This window comes from Papio anubis, chromosome 14 (assembly GCF_008728515.1).
Source record: "Papio anubis isolate 15944 chromosome 14, Panubis1.0, whole genome shotgun sequence".
Classification (NCBI taxonomy): Eukaryota; Metazoa; Chordata; class Mammalia; order Primates; family Cercopithecidae; genus Papio; species Papio anubis.
This window is the reverse complement of record NC_044989.1, coordinates 24115529-24130287: the sequence shown is the minus strand read 5'-3', so window position 1 is coordinate 24130287 and position 14759 is coordinate 24115529. Positions and strand designations below refer to the sequence as shown.

The 14759-nt window shown below is 42.8% G+C and overlaps 1 long non-coding RNA gene across 1 annotated transcript; it reads right to left on the bottom strand.

Moving 5' to 3' along the window:
• Nucleotides 1-10393: 10393 nt before the first annotated feature.
• On the bottom strand, nucleotides 10394-14376 carry LOC110741038. Its single transcript, XR_002516569.2, has 2 exons — nucleotides 13252-14376; nucleotides 10394-10761 (listed from the first exon to the last, which is right to left on the bottom strand). It is a non-coding gene; the product is annotated as an uncharacterized LOC110741038 (long non-coding RNA).
• Between the last annotated feature and the right edge of the window lie 383 nt (nucleotides 14377-14759).

Genomic DNA, 14759 nt, shown 5'->3' with positions numbered 1-14759 from the left:
GGAGTGATAACATGAGAGCAGCATCTTCACACGTTATTTTTCCAATTATCCACAGGTATTTACTATTCAAGTGAGGCGTGGGAATTACTAAGGTAATTACTAGCTGTCCCAACAACTGCTATGTGGACCCTTCTTCATTCCAGTCTGACAGGAAGCCAGAATTATACCTCAAAATGCACATGGCAAAAAAAGAGAAGAAGATATGAAAGAGAGGAAATATGCAAAATAAACAATATTCTAACAAATGTCTTTTGGATGAATTAGAGCAGAAAAGAATAGAAATGTGGAAAACAGGAGATGCTTACAGTGACTCACAAATGAGCAGATGAGGGCCTAGACCAAGAAGGCAGTTGTTTAACTGCTTTGATAATGGCAAGTAGGAGACAATGTAGAAGAAGAAATTAGGATAAGTTTTTGATGGGTTAGACAAGGGACATGCAAGAGAAAAAGGAACAGAAAGAACCATAAGATTGTTAGCTTGAGGAGCAGGGTAGTGCCTCTGAGCTTAAAGCATAGGACCAAGAGTGAGAAGACCTGTCCCTACCACTTTGAACAACTGACTTAACCCCTCTTAGCCCACTCTTCCCATTTGTAAAGTGTCTCTGCTCACCACATAGTGGTTTTGTAAGGCACAAATAAGATGATGTGCAAGAAAGCTGCAATGTGCTGGACAAGTGAAAGAGAGTAATGTTCATCATCGTCATTATCAGTAGGGAAGCTGGAAAGGGAATATAATTTGACTAAGAATATGAGAAATTCAATTTTAAATATGCTAAGATGTTGGCTTAACATCAAAGTGAAGATAACAGAAAACTAGCTAATATGGGGAATGACTTAAGGAGTTCATGAGTCAGGGCCATTATACAGAACAACAACAACAAAATATGTTCCCATAAGAGGCCAAGTCTAATCTGTCATTGATGGGCATTTAGGTTGACTCCATGTCTTTGCTATTGTGAATAGTGCTGTAATGAACATAAAGGTGCATGTATCTTTATGGTAGAATAATTTGTATGCTTTTGGGTATATACCCAGTAATGGGATTTTTTTTTTTTTTTTTTTTTTTTGAGACGGAGTCTCGCTCTGTCGCCCAGGCTGGAGCGCAGTGGCCAGATCTCAGCTCACTGCAAGCTCCGCCCCCCGGGTTTACGCCATTCTCCTGCCTCAGCCTCCCGAGTAGCTGGGACTACAGGCGCCCGCCACCTCGCCCGGCTAGTTTTTTGTATTTTTTTAGTAGAGACGGGGTTTCACCATGTCAGCCAGGATGGTCTCGATCTCCTGACCTCGTGATCCGCCCGTCTCGGCCTCCCAAAGTGCTGGGATTACAGGCTTGAGCCACCGCGCCCGGCCTACCAGTAATGGGATTGAATGGTAGTTCTGTTTTTAGCTCTTTGAGGAATTGCCACACTGCGTTCCACAACGATTGAGCTACACTCCCACTAACAGTGTATAAACATCCCATGAAATACTATGCAGCCATGAAAAGAACAAGATCACGTCCTTTGTGGGAACATGGATGGAGCTGGAAGCCATTATCCTTAGCAGACTAACGCAGGAACAGGAAACCAAATAGCACATGTTCTTACTTAGAAGTGGGAGCTAAATGATGAGAACACATGGACATAAAGAGGGAAACAACAGACACTTGTGCCTACTTGAGGGTGGAGGGTGAGAAGAGAGAGGATCAGAAAAAGTAACTATTGGGTACCAGGTTTAGTACCTGGGTGACAAAATAATCTATACAACAAATCCCCATAACACAAGTTTACCTATATAACCATCTGCACATGCCCCCTGAACATAAAATAAAAGTTTAAAAAAAAAGAGGCCAAGTCTTCTAATTTATTGAGCTGATTTGAGATATAAGGTCAACTGTGGAACTGAGTCGTATAATCACTTGCATAGTAAAATAAGCATACGCAGCACACCTGAGCAGTAGCATTACTGGTATTTCTGTGCTATGAGAGCCTGGATGTGGCTGCCTTAATGCTACAGATCTTTGACTGGAGCTTCATTCATCAGTCTCCTTGAATGTCCACCTATGAAGTGCACAAAAATAGCAGAAGCAAATTTGACTAAAATGGGAGGGAGGAATAATGTAGGAGTAAACAGAAAAAGGGAAAAGAAAGCAAGGATAAAAGTAAGAAAGTAAAAGGAGATGCTGAGTAAAGAATATTTGTCCATGGGATGCAACTATAAATAAACCGGGGGAAAAAAAGATTTTCATATACTTAAGAATGGAAATCAATGAACTGGACTGAGTATTGTATCAAAACTGTAAGGCATATGATTGTGATGGAAGAAATCGCATTTCCTTTTCCTGAGAGAAAGCCACAGGTAATCACCCTTTGTAAAATAAATCATTTTGTATATATGAAAAGAGAATCTGCTGTTTGAAGGAATCCCATGATGGTTCCTCATATAAAGTAAGAGTTCACTTCATAAAGCAAACAATCACTCCCATTTGTGAAATGGATGAATTGGTTGATTGCACAAGTTATCACTTGTTTATAGACCTGTATTGTCATCTACTAGGACTCTGTAGATCAAAATAAAGATGATGTTGAACCTTAAGTTCAACTAGAGATAACCGATTTTCTACCTTCTCTCCCAACTACCTCTCCTTGAGTAAGTCCCCTGGAGATGCTACACCACATCTCCCTCCAAAGGTAACCAAAAAATGAATGACTGAAAAAAGACGGGGCCCCCGACCTGGGGCCATCTGGTGCAAAAAAGGTGAGCTAAGCAAGTCGCTTTCCTTCTCTCAGGGCTTAGGACTAGGGAAAAAACAAAGCAGTGGTGGCTGAAATCGAAAGGACTGCAAGTTGCCAACCAAAGTTCAAGAGACAAGAAACAATGATAATGCAGAGGAAGCTGTCAATAGACAGGAAATGGATCTGTAGAAAGAAGCAGAATATAGGAGCTGTGAGATCAGGATCTAGGAGAAAAGATTAGAAAGTCACTCTTAGAAAGGGCTTTACTTTAAAAGTAGTTTAAGTAGAAGACCAGCAAGAGAAGCCAGTTGCAAGGTATGTTGATGGATGGGTGGGTGGAGGTGAAAAGAGAATATCACTGCTTGGGATTTCAAGAGACTGAGTGGAATGTGACCCGTCCTGTATGGGAGGATGAGGTCTCAAGTATGTAGGGAAAATAGGACTTGGCTTTCCTGTGAGCCAGGTGAGCTAAGAACTGGACCTGCATTTAGAATGGGGGGTAAAATTGACCTGATAGAACTAAAAACCACATGATAAACTATTTATTAAACAAGCTTTTAATATGTTGTTAGATTAATTTAAGTTTAAACAATGGAACCATGTACCTGCGATTTACCAACTTCGTGTAGTATATCATCTAAGATTTCCACATGCTGTAGTAAACTGGCTTTGCAATCTCACTCATTGTTCATGTAAGCAGGAATAAAAGAGACCCTAAAGAAAATAAAAAGAAAAGTAAGTCTGCACTCTTAAGGACATGGTCAACTCTTAAAAATGCTTCTTTTTTGATAAATTTAAAAATCTTACCCTCTCCCAAGATTCTGACACTATCACCTATCACCTCAGGGCAATGTTTTTCAAACTGTAGGTCATGAAATCAATTTGAATGGTCTTGACTAGCATTTTTTAAAAAGAATAGTATGTACTGTTTTAAAAAACAGATGTTTTGGTTGTTGTAATTACACACACACACACACACACATACACACACACAGTGTGTACTGAGTTAAGATGTAAAATGTATTTCCTACTGTGGTTCACAACAAAAAAGTTAGAAAAACATTTCCCTCTCCCTCTCTATTGAGATTATTTTATTTTCTGCATATGTCCAGTTTTACTTTTTTTCTTTTTTGAGATAGAGTCTTGCTCTGTCACTCAGGCTGGAGTGCAGGGGCTTGCTCATAGCTCATTGCAGCCTCGACCTCCCGGACTCAGTTGATCCTCTCATCTCAGCCTCCCCAGTAGCTGGGACGGTAGGTACATGACAGCAGGCCCAACTAACTTTTTTTTTTTTTTTTTTTGAGGGGGAGTCTCACTCTGTCACCCAGGCTGGAGTGCAGTGGCACAATCTCGGCTCCCTGCAACCTTGGCCTCCTGGGTTCAAGAAATTCTTCTGCCTTAGCCTCCTGAGTAGCTGGGATTACAGGTGCATGCCACCATGCCCGGCTAATTTTTGTATTTTTAGTAGAGATGGGGTTTCACCATGTTGGCCAGGCTGGTCTCAAACTCCTGAGCTTAAGTGATCCACCTGCCTCGGCCTCCCAAAGTGCTGGGATCACAGGCATGAGCCACTGCACCCTGCCCTGACTAGCGTTTTTGTTTCCAGTTTTTTGCAGAAACAGAGTCTCACTTTGTTGCCCAGGCTCAGTTTTACTTTCTTTAATTCACATGATGAAAACAAAATGCCTCATTTATTTGTCAAATATTAAAAAATATATTCTAGTCTGAACACAGTGGCTCACGCCTGTAATCCCAGCACTTTGGGAGGCCGAGATGGGCGGATCACGAGGTCAGGAGATCGAGACCATCCTGGCTAACACGGTGAAACCCCGTCTCTACTAAGAAATACAAAAAATAGCCGGGCGAGGTGGCAGCGCCTGTAGTCCCAGCTACTCGGGAGGCTGAGGCCGGAGAATGGCGTGAACCTGGGAGGCGGAGCTTGCAGTGAGCTGAGATCCGGCCACTGCACTCCAGCCTGGGCGACAGGGCACAAAAAAAAAAAAAAAAAAATATATATATATATATATATATATTCTAGTCTGAACACAGTGGCTCACGCCTGTAATCCCAGCCCTTTGGGAGGCCAAGGCAGGTGGATCACTTAAGGTCAGGAGTTCGAGACCAGCCTGGCCAACATGGTGAAACTCCGTCTCTATTGAAAATACAAAAGTTAGCTGGACGTCGTGGTGGACACCTGTAATCCCAGCTACTCAGGAGGCTGAGGCAGGAGAATTGCTTGAACCCAGGAGGCGGAGGTTGCAGTGAGCTGAGATCGCACCACTACACTCCAGCCTGGGCGACAGAGCAAGGCTCCGTCTTAGAAAAAAATACATATAGATACACATATATATATATGTTTTTAAGATGGAGTTTAAAAAAACAGAAATATGTATCTATATAATATATATAAAATACTTTGAAAAAACATGCTCAATCCTAGAATGTATGTTTTTCAAACTATCCCCTCCCCTGCACCTGGGAATTCTTGTATTTCCCCTAAGAGTCAAGAGTGTCCCTGGTTGAGAATTACTGGATGGAGGCACAGGGAACCCTCACCTTTTGAATGATAATAGCAGCATCAATTCTCGGCAAGGAAGCCCTATAAACTTTCTGTTTTGAGTTTTTGCTGACCTTATTTCTTCATATTATTTCCAGAAAGAATGTAGAGGTCAGTGGGCCCCCTAAAATCTTACAAACTGGTATTTCGATTCTGTGAATTCTCAGGCTGGTTATTCAAGTTAAAAGGTTGTCATTCTCGGCCAGACGCGGTGGCTCACGCCTGTAATCCCAGCCCTTTGGAAGGCCGAGGCGGGAGGATCACGAAGTTACGAGATCGTGACCATCCTGGCTAACACGGTGAAACCCTGTCTTTATTAAAAATACAAAAAATTAGCCAGGCGTGGTGGCGGGCGGCTGTAGTCCCAGCTACTCGGGAGGCTGAGGCAGGAGAATGGCATGAACCCGGGAGGCGGAGCTTGCAGTGAGCTGAGATCCGGCTGCTGCACTCCAGCCTGGGCTACAGAGCAAGACTGTCTCAAAAAAAAAAAAAAAGTTGTCAGTCTCTATATGCCTCTATTGTAGAAATGTTGATATTTGAAGGGAGAGAATCTTAAAAATATTAAATAGCTGGTCAGCAGGCTACTGAACAATCTGAATGAATGTTGACTATCAACAACCAATAGATGCATTCTACTGGAAGGTCTCTTAGCAATGGAGGAAAAATGGAGGATTAAATTCCTAGCCCTCTCCCAAACAATACTCATGAATTTTGATAAGATACCCCAGAGCAAGGTAGAATCGGCCAATGTCAAATGGTAATGGTAGCCGGGTGTAGTGGCTCACACCTGTAATCCTAGCACTTTTGGAGGCCAAGGCAGCCAGATCATGTGAGGCCAGGAGTTTGAGACCAGCCTGGCCAAAATGGTGACACCCCATCTCTACTAAAAATACAAAAATTAGCCAGGCAAGGTGGTGCATGCTTGTGGTCCCAGGTACTGGGGAGGCTGAGGCAGGAGAACTGCTTGAACCCAGGAGGCAGAGGTGGAAGCTGCAGTGAGCCAAGATAGTACCACCACACTCCAGCCTGAACAACAGAGTGAACCCTGTCTCAAAAAAAATAAATAAATAAAAGGTAACAATGAAGATTAAATTATTATTTTTTTTAATGTTGAAGCTAGAAATAATCAGGCACGGTGTGGGAGAAAGCAATACCTAGGAACGAAATTGTGAAAGGTCTTCAAAAAAAAAGAAAAAGAAAAAAAAAACAAGAACACCTTAAAACAAGAAGAAGGAGGTAAAGTAGGTTTTTTGAAAAGCATTAAAGACTACAAGGGAAGAATGGAAGAGAAAAGCAAGAAAAGGCTCAGAAGAGGCAAGATGATGGAATGAAAAATCTTATTAGATTAGCTCAAGTCTGGAAAAATAAGGTAGGCCTCAGAAGAATATCCAGGATGCCTTTAACGGAAAGAATAGATTGAAGCACAGAGCCAAGATACTGCCTGAACTTTCCTCCTGGACAGGCAAGTACACAGGGAACCATACTTGCTTTAGGGATCTGAGAGCCAGGAGTGGTCTCAGAGATGAGGCACAACTGGCTCATGGGCTGTAATTGATGGAGCCAAGGGAAAGATAGCACCCGTGGGCAAAGCTGGGCATGTGCCTCACAGAGAGTCCCACTGAAGTGTCAAGTCAAAGAAACTGGGAAACGCAGCAGAAATAACCAGGTGCTGGGCAGTGGAACAGGTACTGGAGCTCCCAGGACAGGACAAGCAATTTCTAATGACAGGTGGGAGGCAGAGCCTTAGGATTTCCCAGGGCACTGGAGTATCATCACAGAGGAATTTTATGGGGGCTGTTTAGGGAGCTGAACTGGTTTTACATAAATGTCATGGAGCCAAGCCCTTAATCTCAGCAAGAAATAATAGCCATGACAACAGGAACAACAACAGCAATAATAGTAGCTACTCTATACCCACTGTGGCCTTTGGTTTGAATCTAGGTTCCATCATTCACTGGTGGCAAAATGGGTCTATTTAACAAGTTTTTTGACCTCCCCCAGCTTCAATTTTCTCCCCTTTTAAAACACAGGTTAGGAGAAGGACTGTCTTCCTGGATGATTACCTCCATTCCTATGGCATTAAGAATCTATGTGTTGGCGACTCCCAAATTCGTTTCTCCAATTCAGACCTCTCCTCTGAGTTTCAGACTCCTGCATCCAAACACAACTCAAATTTACAATGGCAAAATGAAATTGTTTAGATTCTCTTGACCCTGGCCTTCCTCTCCATAAATGGCACCATCAGTTGCTCAACTTGATGTCCTTGAGTCCTCCTTCTCCTTGACTCCCAACATCCAATTTAATGAACCCTAAAATAAAATCCAAAATCCTTTCCATGGCCATGGCCAATTCTACTGAAGTCCATCTATTCTTGCCCTAGAATGAACCTGGGATGACCATAAAAATCCAGGAGACCCTCATAATGGCCTCTGTCTCTTCTGCATTCCTCCTGATCACTTTCTCTTCTCTGCTCCCAACTGCTGCTTCTCATCATTGTCTTTTCAGGTTTTCTTTTTGTTTCTTTTTAAAAATTTTTTTTAGAGATGAGATCTCACTCTGTCACTCAAGCTGGAGTGTGGAGGAGCGCTCTGTCATGGCTATTACGGCTCACAGCAGCCTCAACCTCCGGGGCTCAAGGTGATGCTCCTGCCTCAGCCTCCCAAACTGGGACCACAGGCACACACCACCACACGCAGCTAAATTTTTGTATTTTTAGTAGAGATGAGGTTTCACCATGTTGCCCAGGCTGGTCTTGAACTCCTGAGCTCAAGCCATCTGCCCAGCTTGGCTTCCCAAAGTCCTGGGATTGCAGGCGTGAGCCACCACGCCCGGCCCTTTCCAGGTTTTCTAAGCCCTGTTTGGTTTTGTTTTTTTCTCAGTTCTCTAAAGACTTCCTGGCATTTTGTAGCCTGTTCGGGATATGCATCACTGGTTCCAACCTCAATCCTCCTCCTCAGAAAAGGTTCTTTTATGTTCCCACCAGCCCCAATACCCAACGACATTGGGTAAGAAACTCTTTCAAATTCACTTAAGCTTCAGTAAAATGTAGCCGTGCGCAGAACTGTATAAGGTGAATCAAAGTCGGTGAGAAGAGAAAACCAAGCACTTTAGAGACAGCGTGTGTTAGAGAAACATCCAAACAGAAAGGCATGGCTTTTTATGGAAAAGTGTTCCCCTTTTGAGCTGTGGCAGGTTGGAAGGATTTGAGATCAGGCTGCAGATGAGCCGGGAACCCTGGGGGCTGGGGTTCTGTGTACTCACTCTGCTCCTCTTTTGCAGCAGCTGTCTCGCCCTGCTCTCTTCCCCTTCCTACTCACAGTAAAACCACAATCTGCAGCCAGACGGTTGGGTTATCAGCCAGCAGTGCATTTCTATGCAGTCGGGCTGTCCATAAACAGTAGAATGATAAAGAATTCATCCTCAAGCATTTTGATCCATCTAATTTGAGGCTCATATCTAAACCAAAAATATTCAGGAGGCTGAAAAGCATTGTATGTGGTAAGGATGATCTGTATTGAGGAGAACAGGGAGTGGGGACGGATGCCTAAGATTGTTAGAGCAGGTTAAGAAAAACATGCTTTTCCTTCCCTCCTTGAAGACAGAATAAGATATCAGTTTAGGAAGCTGTGGATGATAATGGCTAAAACCTCATTTCAAATGCAGCTTCCAGGTAGAAACCCTTGCATGCCTGCTCTTTTTCTAAGCCCTCTAAGGTAGCTGGACCCTGTGCATTTTGCTTATTTTAGTATTCCCACCAATTAACACAGTGAAGGCACTTAGTAGACACTCATTAAATACTTGTTATATAAATGTAACCTCTCCAGCACCCCAATGTCCTAACTTCTTCCTGTCTTTTGCATTTTATAATTAAAAACAAAACAAAACAAAACTATTTCAATCCTTAGAACTTGAGTTGCCCACTCAAAATAACCTGGGCAGCCTGGCAAGACACGGGCACAGAGGTCTCAAATGAGGTGCACAGGATATCAGAACTGTACATAGTGTCTACCATTCTTCAGACTCAAGTTCCATTCCATGCCCACGCCCCTAAAGGAAGAATGCTGGAGAAGGCATTGCTTTTCCATCCTATGGAGGAAACTGAGGCTCAGGCAGAATGAGTAACTTGCTCAGATTCTCTGTTTGGAGTGTCAGGTCCAGAAGTCTCTCAGAGTTTTGGAAAGAGCCTGAGCTGACCACAGTTCAGACCAGGGCTCTGCTACGTATCTGCCATTTAGAAGTAACGTGGGCAATATTTGCAATCTCTGTGGGCCTACCTCTGTAACAAGGAATAACAATAGGATTATTCTATCCTGAGCAATAAATTAAAACAGGATGATACTTGGGCCAATCACAGTGGCTCACACCTGTAATCCCAGCACTTTGGGAGGCTGAGGTGGGTGGATTGCTTGAGTCCAGGAGTTCAAAAACAACCTGGGCAACATGACAAACCCCATCTCGACAAAATATACAAAAATTAGGCTGGGCGCTGTGGCTCACGCTGGTAATCTCGGGACCTTGGGAGGCCGAGGCGGGTGGATCACCTGAGGTCAGGTGTTTGAGACCAGCCTAGCCAACATGGTGAAACCCTGTCTCTACTAAAAATACAAAAAAAAAAAAAAATTAGCTGGGAATGGTGGTGCACACCTGCAGTCCCATCTACTCGGGAGGCCAAAGCAGGAGAATTGCTTGAACCGTGAGGTAGAGGTTGCAGTGAGCCAAGATTGCACCATTGCACTCCAGCCTGGGCAACAGAGGTGAGACTCTGTCTCAAAAAAAAAAAAAAAAAAAATTAGCTGGGCATGGTGGCACATGGCACATGCCTGTAGTTCCAGCTACTCAGAAGGCTGAGGCGGGAGGATTGCTTGAGCCCAGGAGTTGGAGGCTGCAGTCAGTTATGATGGCACCACCGTGCTCCAGCAGAGTGAGACTCTGACTCAAAATAAACAAATAAAAAATAAAAAGGTGATATAGGAAAGTGTGTGCAAATTAGATAAGCACAAACAATAGTTTCCTTCTTCTACCCCCAGACTGGAAACAGCAAATACAATTTTGTGAAGATAATATAACTTTGTGGATTATTTTTTTTAAAAATCTGAAAATAAAGATTCCATGCATAATAAACCAGTATTTATAGAACTTTAATTAAAAGGGCGTTTTAACAATGTTAATTCTCGTGTCTGGCATATCTATTATCTGGTACACACATGCATGCATGTGCACACATACACCTTTCCTTCCTCATTAACCAGTCTGAACAGTCAGCCTGCAGGCGGGAGCAGACAGGGACCCAGGAAGCCAGGGTGAAGAAGCTCCTAAATCAGATGGCTTCTGAGACAGTTTTCCCCTTCCCTCAGGCTGAGATATTCTGCCATCTGTTTTGATTAAACCTTTCAAAATTCAACTTGTGTTTTTCCTTCCATTCCTTTGAAATCTCCTTTAATTCAACAGTCTTTAGGCTTTCTTCTTTCCCTTAACCACCATCTGGTGCTTCTATTTAAAAAAAAGAAAGAAAGAAAGAAAAGAAAACACATACAACAAACACTTTGAGTTCCTTGGAAGAAAGGTATAATGATGAGGATAATTTATTCCCATAGTGAGGCCCATTACTATTTCCATGGCAACAGACTGTGATGTTCTGAACATGGGACTTTGTGATCATCACAAGAACAGAATGGCAAAAGGCCCTGTTCAGACTCTTTGTCCTTATGGATTCTTTGGGTAATCACCCTTGGTGGCTCCCAGTTGCCTACAAAATTAAGTGCAAAGACCTTAGGGTGGCATTCAAGGCCCTTCTAAATCTGGTCCAGTCATTCCAGGCTCGTCATCTGCCACTCCCAGGGCACATGGTCCTCTGGTATTCTCTACAACTCACTGTGCCCTGGACATATCACAAGCTCTCACTCCTCCATTCCTTTGCCTCCACTGTGGCCTCTCCTTACAATGCCCTTCCTCAACTTCCCTGTTGTTTTTCTTTTTTTAACCTAATGAAACCCTCCTCGTTTGAGCTTAGCTCAAATGTCAGTTTCTCTACAGACTCTTCCGTGGCTCACCCAGGCAACAGCAATAACTCTTTTCTGTGCTGCAGGCATTTTGCTCAAACAAGTATGATGATGCTAACGTTTTGTATCATAGTTATGCTCATATCTCCTTCATTCAAATTTGGATTATTTGCTCTCAACATCCATGCCAGTTTCATTTTTGTCAAACATCTCGATTACTTCACATGATTTCTCAAAACATCCTTGGGGGTGGGTGGTCAGGCTTTTCATCTCCATTTTACTGTTACAACACCGAAGTTTTAAAAATGTCAGAGATGGGGCCAGGCGTGGTGACTCACGTCTGTAATCCCACCACTTTGGGAGGCTGAGGTGGGCAGATCACTTGAGGTCAGGAGTTCGAGAGCAGCCTGGCCAACATGGTGAGACTCCCCCACCCCATCTCTACTACAAATACAAAAATTAGCTAGGAGTGGTGGCAAGTGCCTGTAATCCCAGCTACTCGGGAGGCTGAAGCAGGAGAATCTCTTGAACCCAGGAGGTGGAATTTGCAGTGAGCCGAGATTGCACCACTGCATTCCAGCCTGGGCCATAGAGTGAGACCCTGTCTCAAAAAAAAACAAGAAAGAAAGAAAGAAAAAAAGTCAGAGATGGGTAGTAAGTGACAGAGCCAGAATTCCGTAATAGAACGGAAAGAATGCAGATTTTAAAGTCAGGCATTTGGGGGCTCAACTTATGTTAACTCTCTAATCTTCCATTTTTTTCACCTGCAAAATTAAGATTAAACAAAATCATATGTGTAAAGGTGCTTGGCACATCATAATATTCAAATAATGTTAGTTTTCTTCTTCTTTTCCCTCAAAGTCTACTTTCTAGCACCATCTAGAAACATAAGACATTTTTTATTCCATTTTTGTTTCCCAAATTTTTATATGATGCTGACACTCAGATGAACGAGCAAATGAATGTCTTCTGCATCTTCCAGAAAAAGGTTTTGCCTTAATTCTCTTATCTGTAATCAAGTTTAAAAGAGAAGCTACCCGACAGAGTTGTAAAACTTAAATGAAGCAATATGTGAATGCACGGAGCCCTTAGCACAGTGTTTGGCATATAGGAAGCACTCGGGATGTTTGCAATTACATTACTATCATCATCATCATCCTCATCATCATTATCATGATTATGATCATTATTTTTTGTGTGACAGAATAATAGATCCAGTGAGAATTACGAAAATTAATGAGACAGTCTCACAACTCTGTCTTCAGGCTTCTACAGATGCCTTCAGGCTTCTACAGATGCCTGTAGTCCAGCTTGCCCCTGGACTACAGGCATCTGTGCAGTCATTTACCTCTATAAGACTGCAGGCTTTAGATAGGGCTTCAGAATGTTATCTTGTCATTCTTTCTGTTGGGTGGACCTAAAACAAAACCTTGCAGAGGAGAAGCCTTCAGTAAAATTTGGTCAAAAGAATTCTGGATGATAGTTCTCCAAAAATGAGCACAAATACTGAAATAAGCCTCAAAAGCCTCTGGTTTCTCATCACCAAGATATTAATCTTCACCAGTGGCGTACTGGCTAGGAGAGTCATTTTCACAAACACTGTGCATGTCTGTAGATTATTGAACAGTGCTTTTGGATATTTGAGATATTTCCATATGTAAGTTTTCTGCATAAGCTTTTTCTATAGGACACAGAAAATTCCCAGATTAGGAAACAGACTCTACTCCTGATCTCCAGGGGATAGGCAACAGGGTCTTAAGAGACTGTGTCCTGGAAAACATGTCAACCAGGTGTCAAGCACAGCCTCAGCTGGGTGATCTAGTGGTGGCATCACTTAGACATTTATTCAGCAAATATTTAAGGAGTACGTCTTTGATGTCAGGCTCAGTGTTGAGCTAAGTGAAACCATGAAATCCTGTTTAGCAATCTGTACCCCTCACCCCCACCAAACCAACCATCTAATGAGAAAGGACATTATTACCTTCAGATTAGGGATGTGTGTCTCAGAGTTTAACAGACTTGTCCCAATAACACCTGCTTAATGACAAAGGAAGGATTTACATTTAAACCAAAGTCTCTAAGACACCAGAGCTCACATATTCTGGTGCATTCTCAGCTCCCAAGATCACTTGCAGATTCCCCAAGATGCATCACTGGTGATGACACCCCAGTGACAGATGCTGGCCCACCTGTCCCCTTTCTTGCTGTCCATCACGTTAGAGTTAGGGTTGAAGTTAGATTTGCTGGTTTCACCTCTGGCCATGGCTTACATTATGGCCTCTGGCCTGTGCCTCCTTGGAATAGGCAAGGTCCATAACACTCAGGGTACCAAGAGTCATGGAGAGGGGGTTTGTGGTGTGTCCTTTAATACCTCCCTTTTTTTTCTTTTCCTTTTTATTTTTTGATTTTTTGCTACAGCTTGGGGGATGGGGGCACTGATTCTGACTCACTACACACTCTGAGAGCCTCTGACTCATCCCGGCGCTGGTGTTCTTCCAGCTCTGCTCAGTACACCGGGGTGTCCTTCCCCAGCTGCCTGCGATCGGCCAGACCCGTTCAGATGCGCTTGGTTCAGCCCTAAATGACACCAAGGTTCATTAGTAAATTAGACACATACACAAGAATCAAAAACTCCCCAGCAACCAACAGGGCTTAGGCAAGTTTTGGACTGTGTTGAAGCCAAGATTAATGTGCAATACCATTAGAATTAATGAACTGCTTTGCATCCAAGCATATAGTTCACTTTTACATTGGTCATATTGATAGTTAAAAGTTTACTTTTCAGTTTAAAAACTTACAAAAGTCAATTATAAATATGAAATATTGGTAGTTGAAAGTTAAAAGTTAACCATAATTTTTAAAAAGTTAACTACAAGTTAAAACAAAAAAGTTCTCTTTAACCAATATTTTAGACAGCTGTATAATAAAATATCCTTCTCTACTTTGAGAATTTGTAAGAGATCACATTTATCAAAAGTTAAGAAACAAGCTTTAGTTTAGCTGCTTAAATAATTATCCTTTTTTTGGCCGGGCGCGGTGGCTCAAGCCTGTAATCCCAGCACTTTGGGAGGCCGAGACGAGCGGATCACGAGGTCAGGAGATCGAGACCATCCTGGCTAACAAGGTGAAACCCCGTCTCTACTAAAAAATACAAAAAACTAGCCGGGCGAAGTGGCGGGCGCCTGTAGTCCCAGCTACTCGGGAGGCTGAGGCAGGAGAATGGCGTGAACCCGGGAGGCAGAGCTTGCAGTGAGCTGAGATCCGGCCACCGCACTCCAGCCTGGGCGACAGAGCCAGACTCAGTCTCAAAAAAAAAAAAAAAAAAAAAAAAAAATTATCCTTTTTGCTGTTCCCATATAGTAAATTACAGGTGTTTCTTCAAGTACATGAAGGGCTCCAAGTTCATTTAATTGTTCCTGATTGCTATTTTTATCGCTGTGCAATCATTCCATTTCAAAAAAGAATTTTGTATTTGGTAGAATTTTGGCA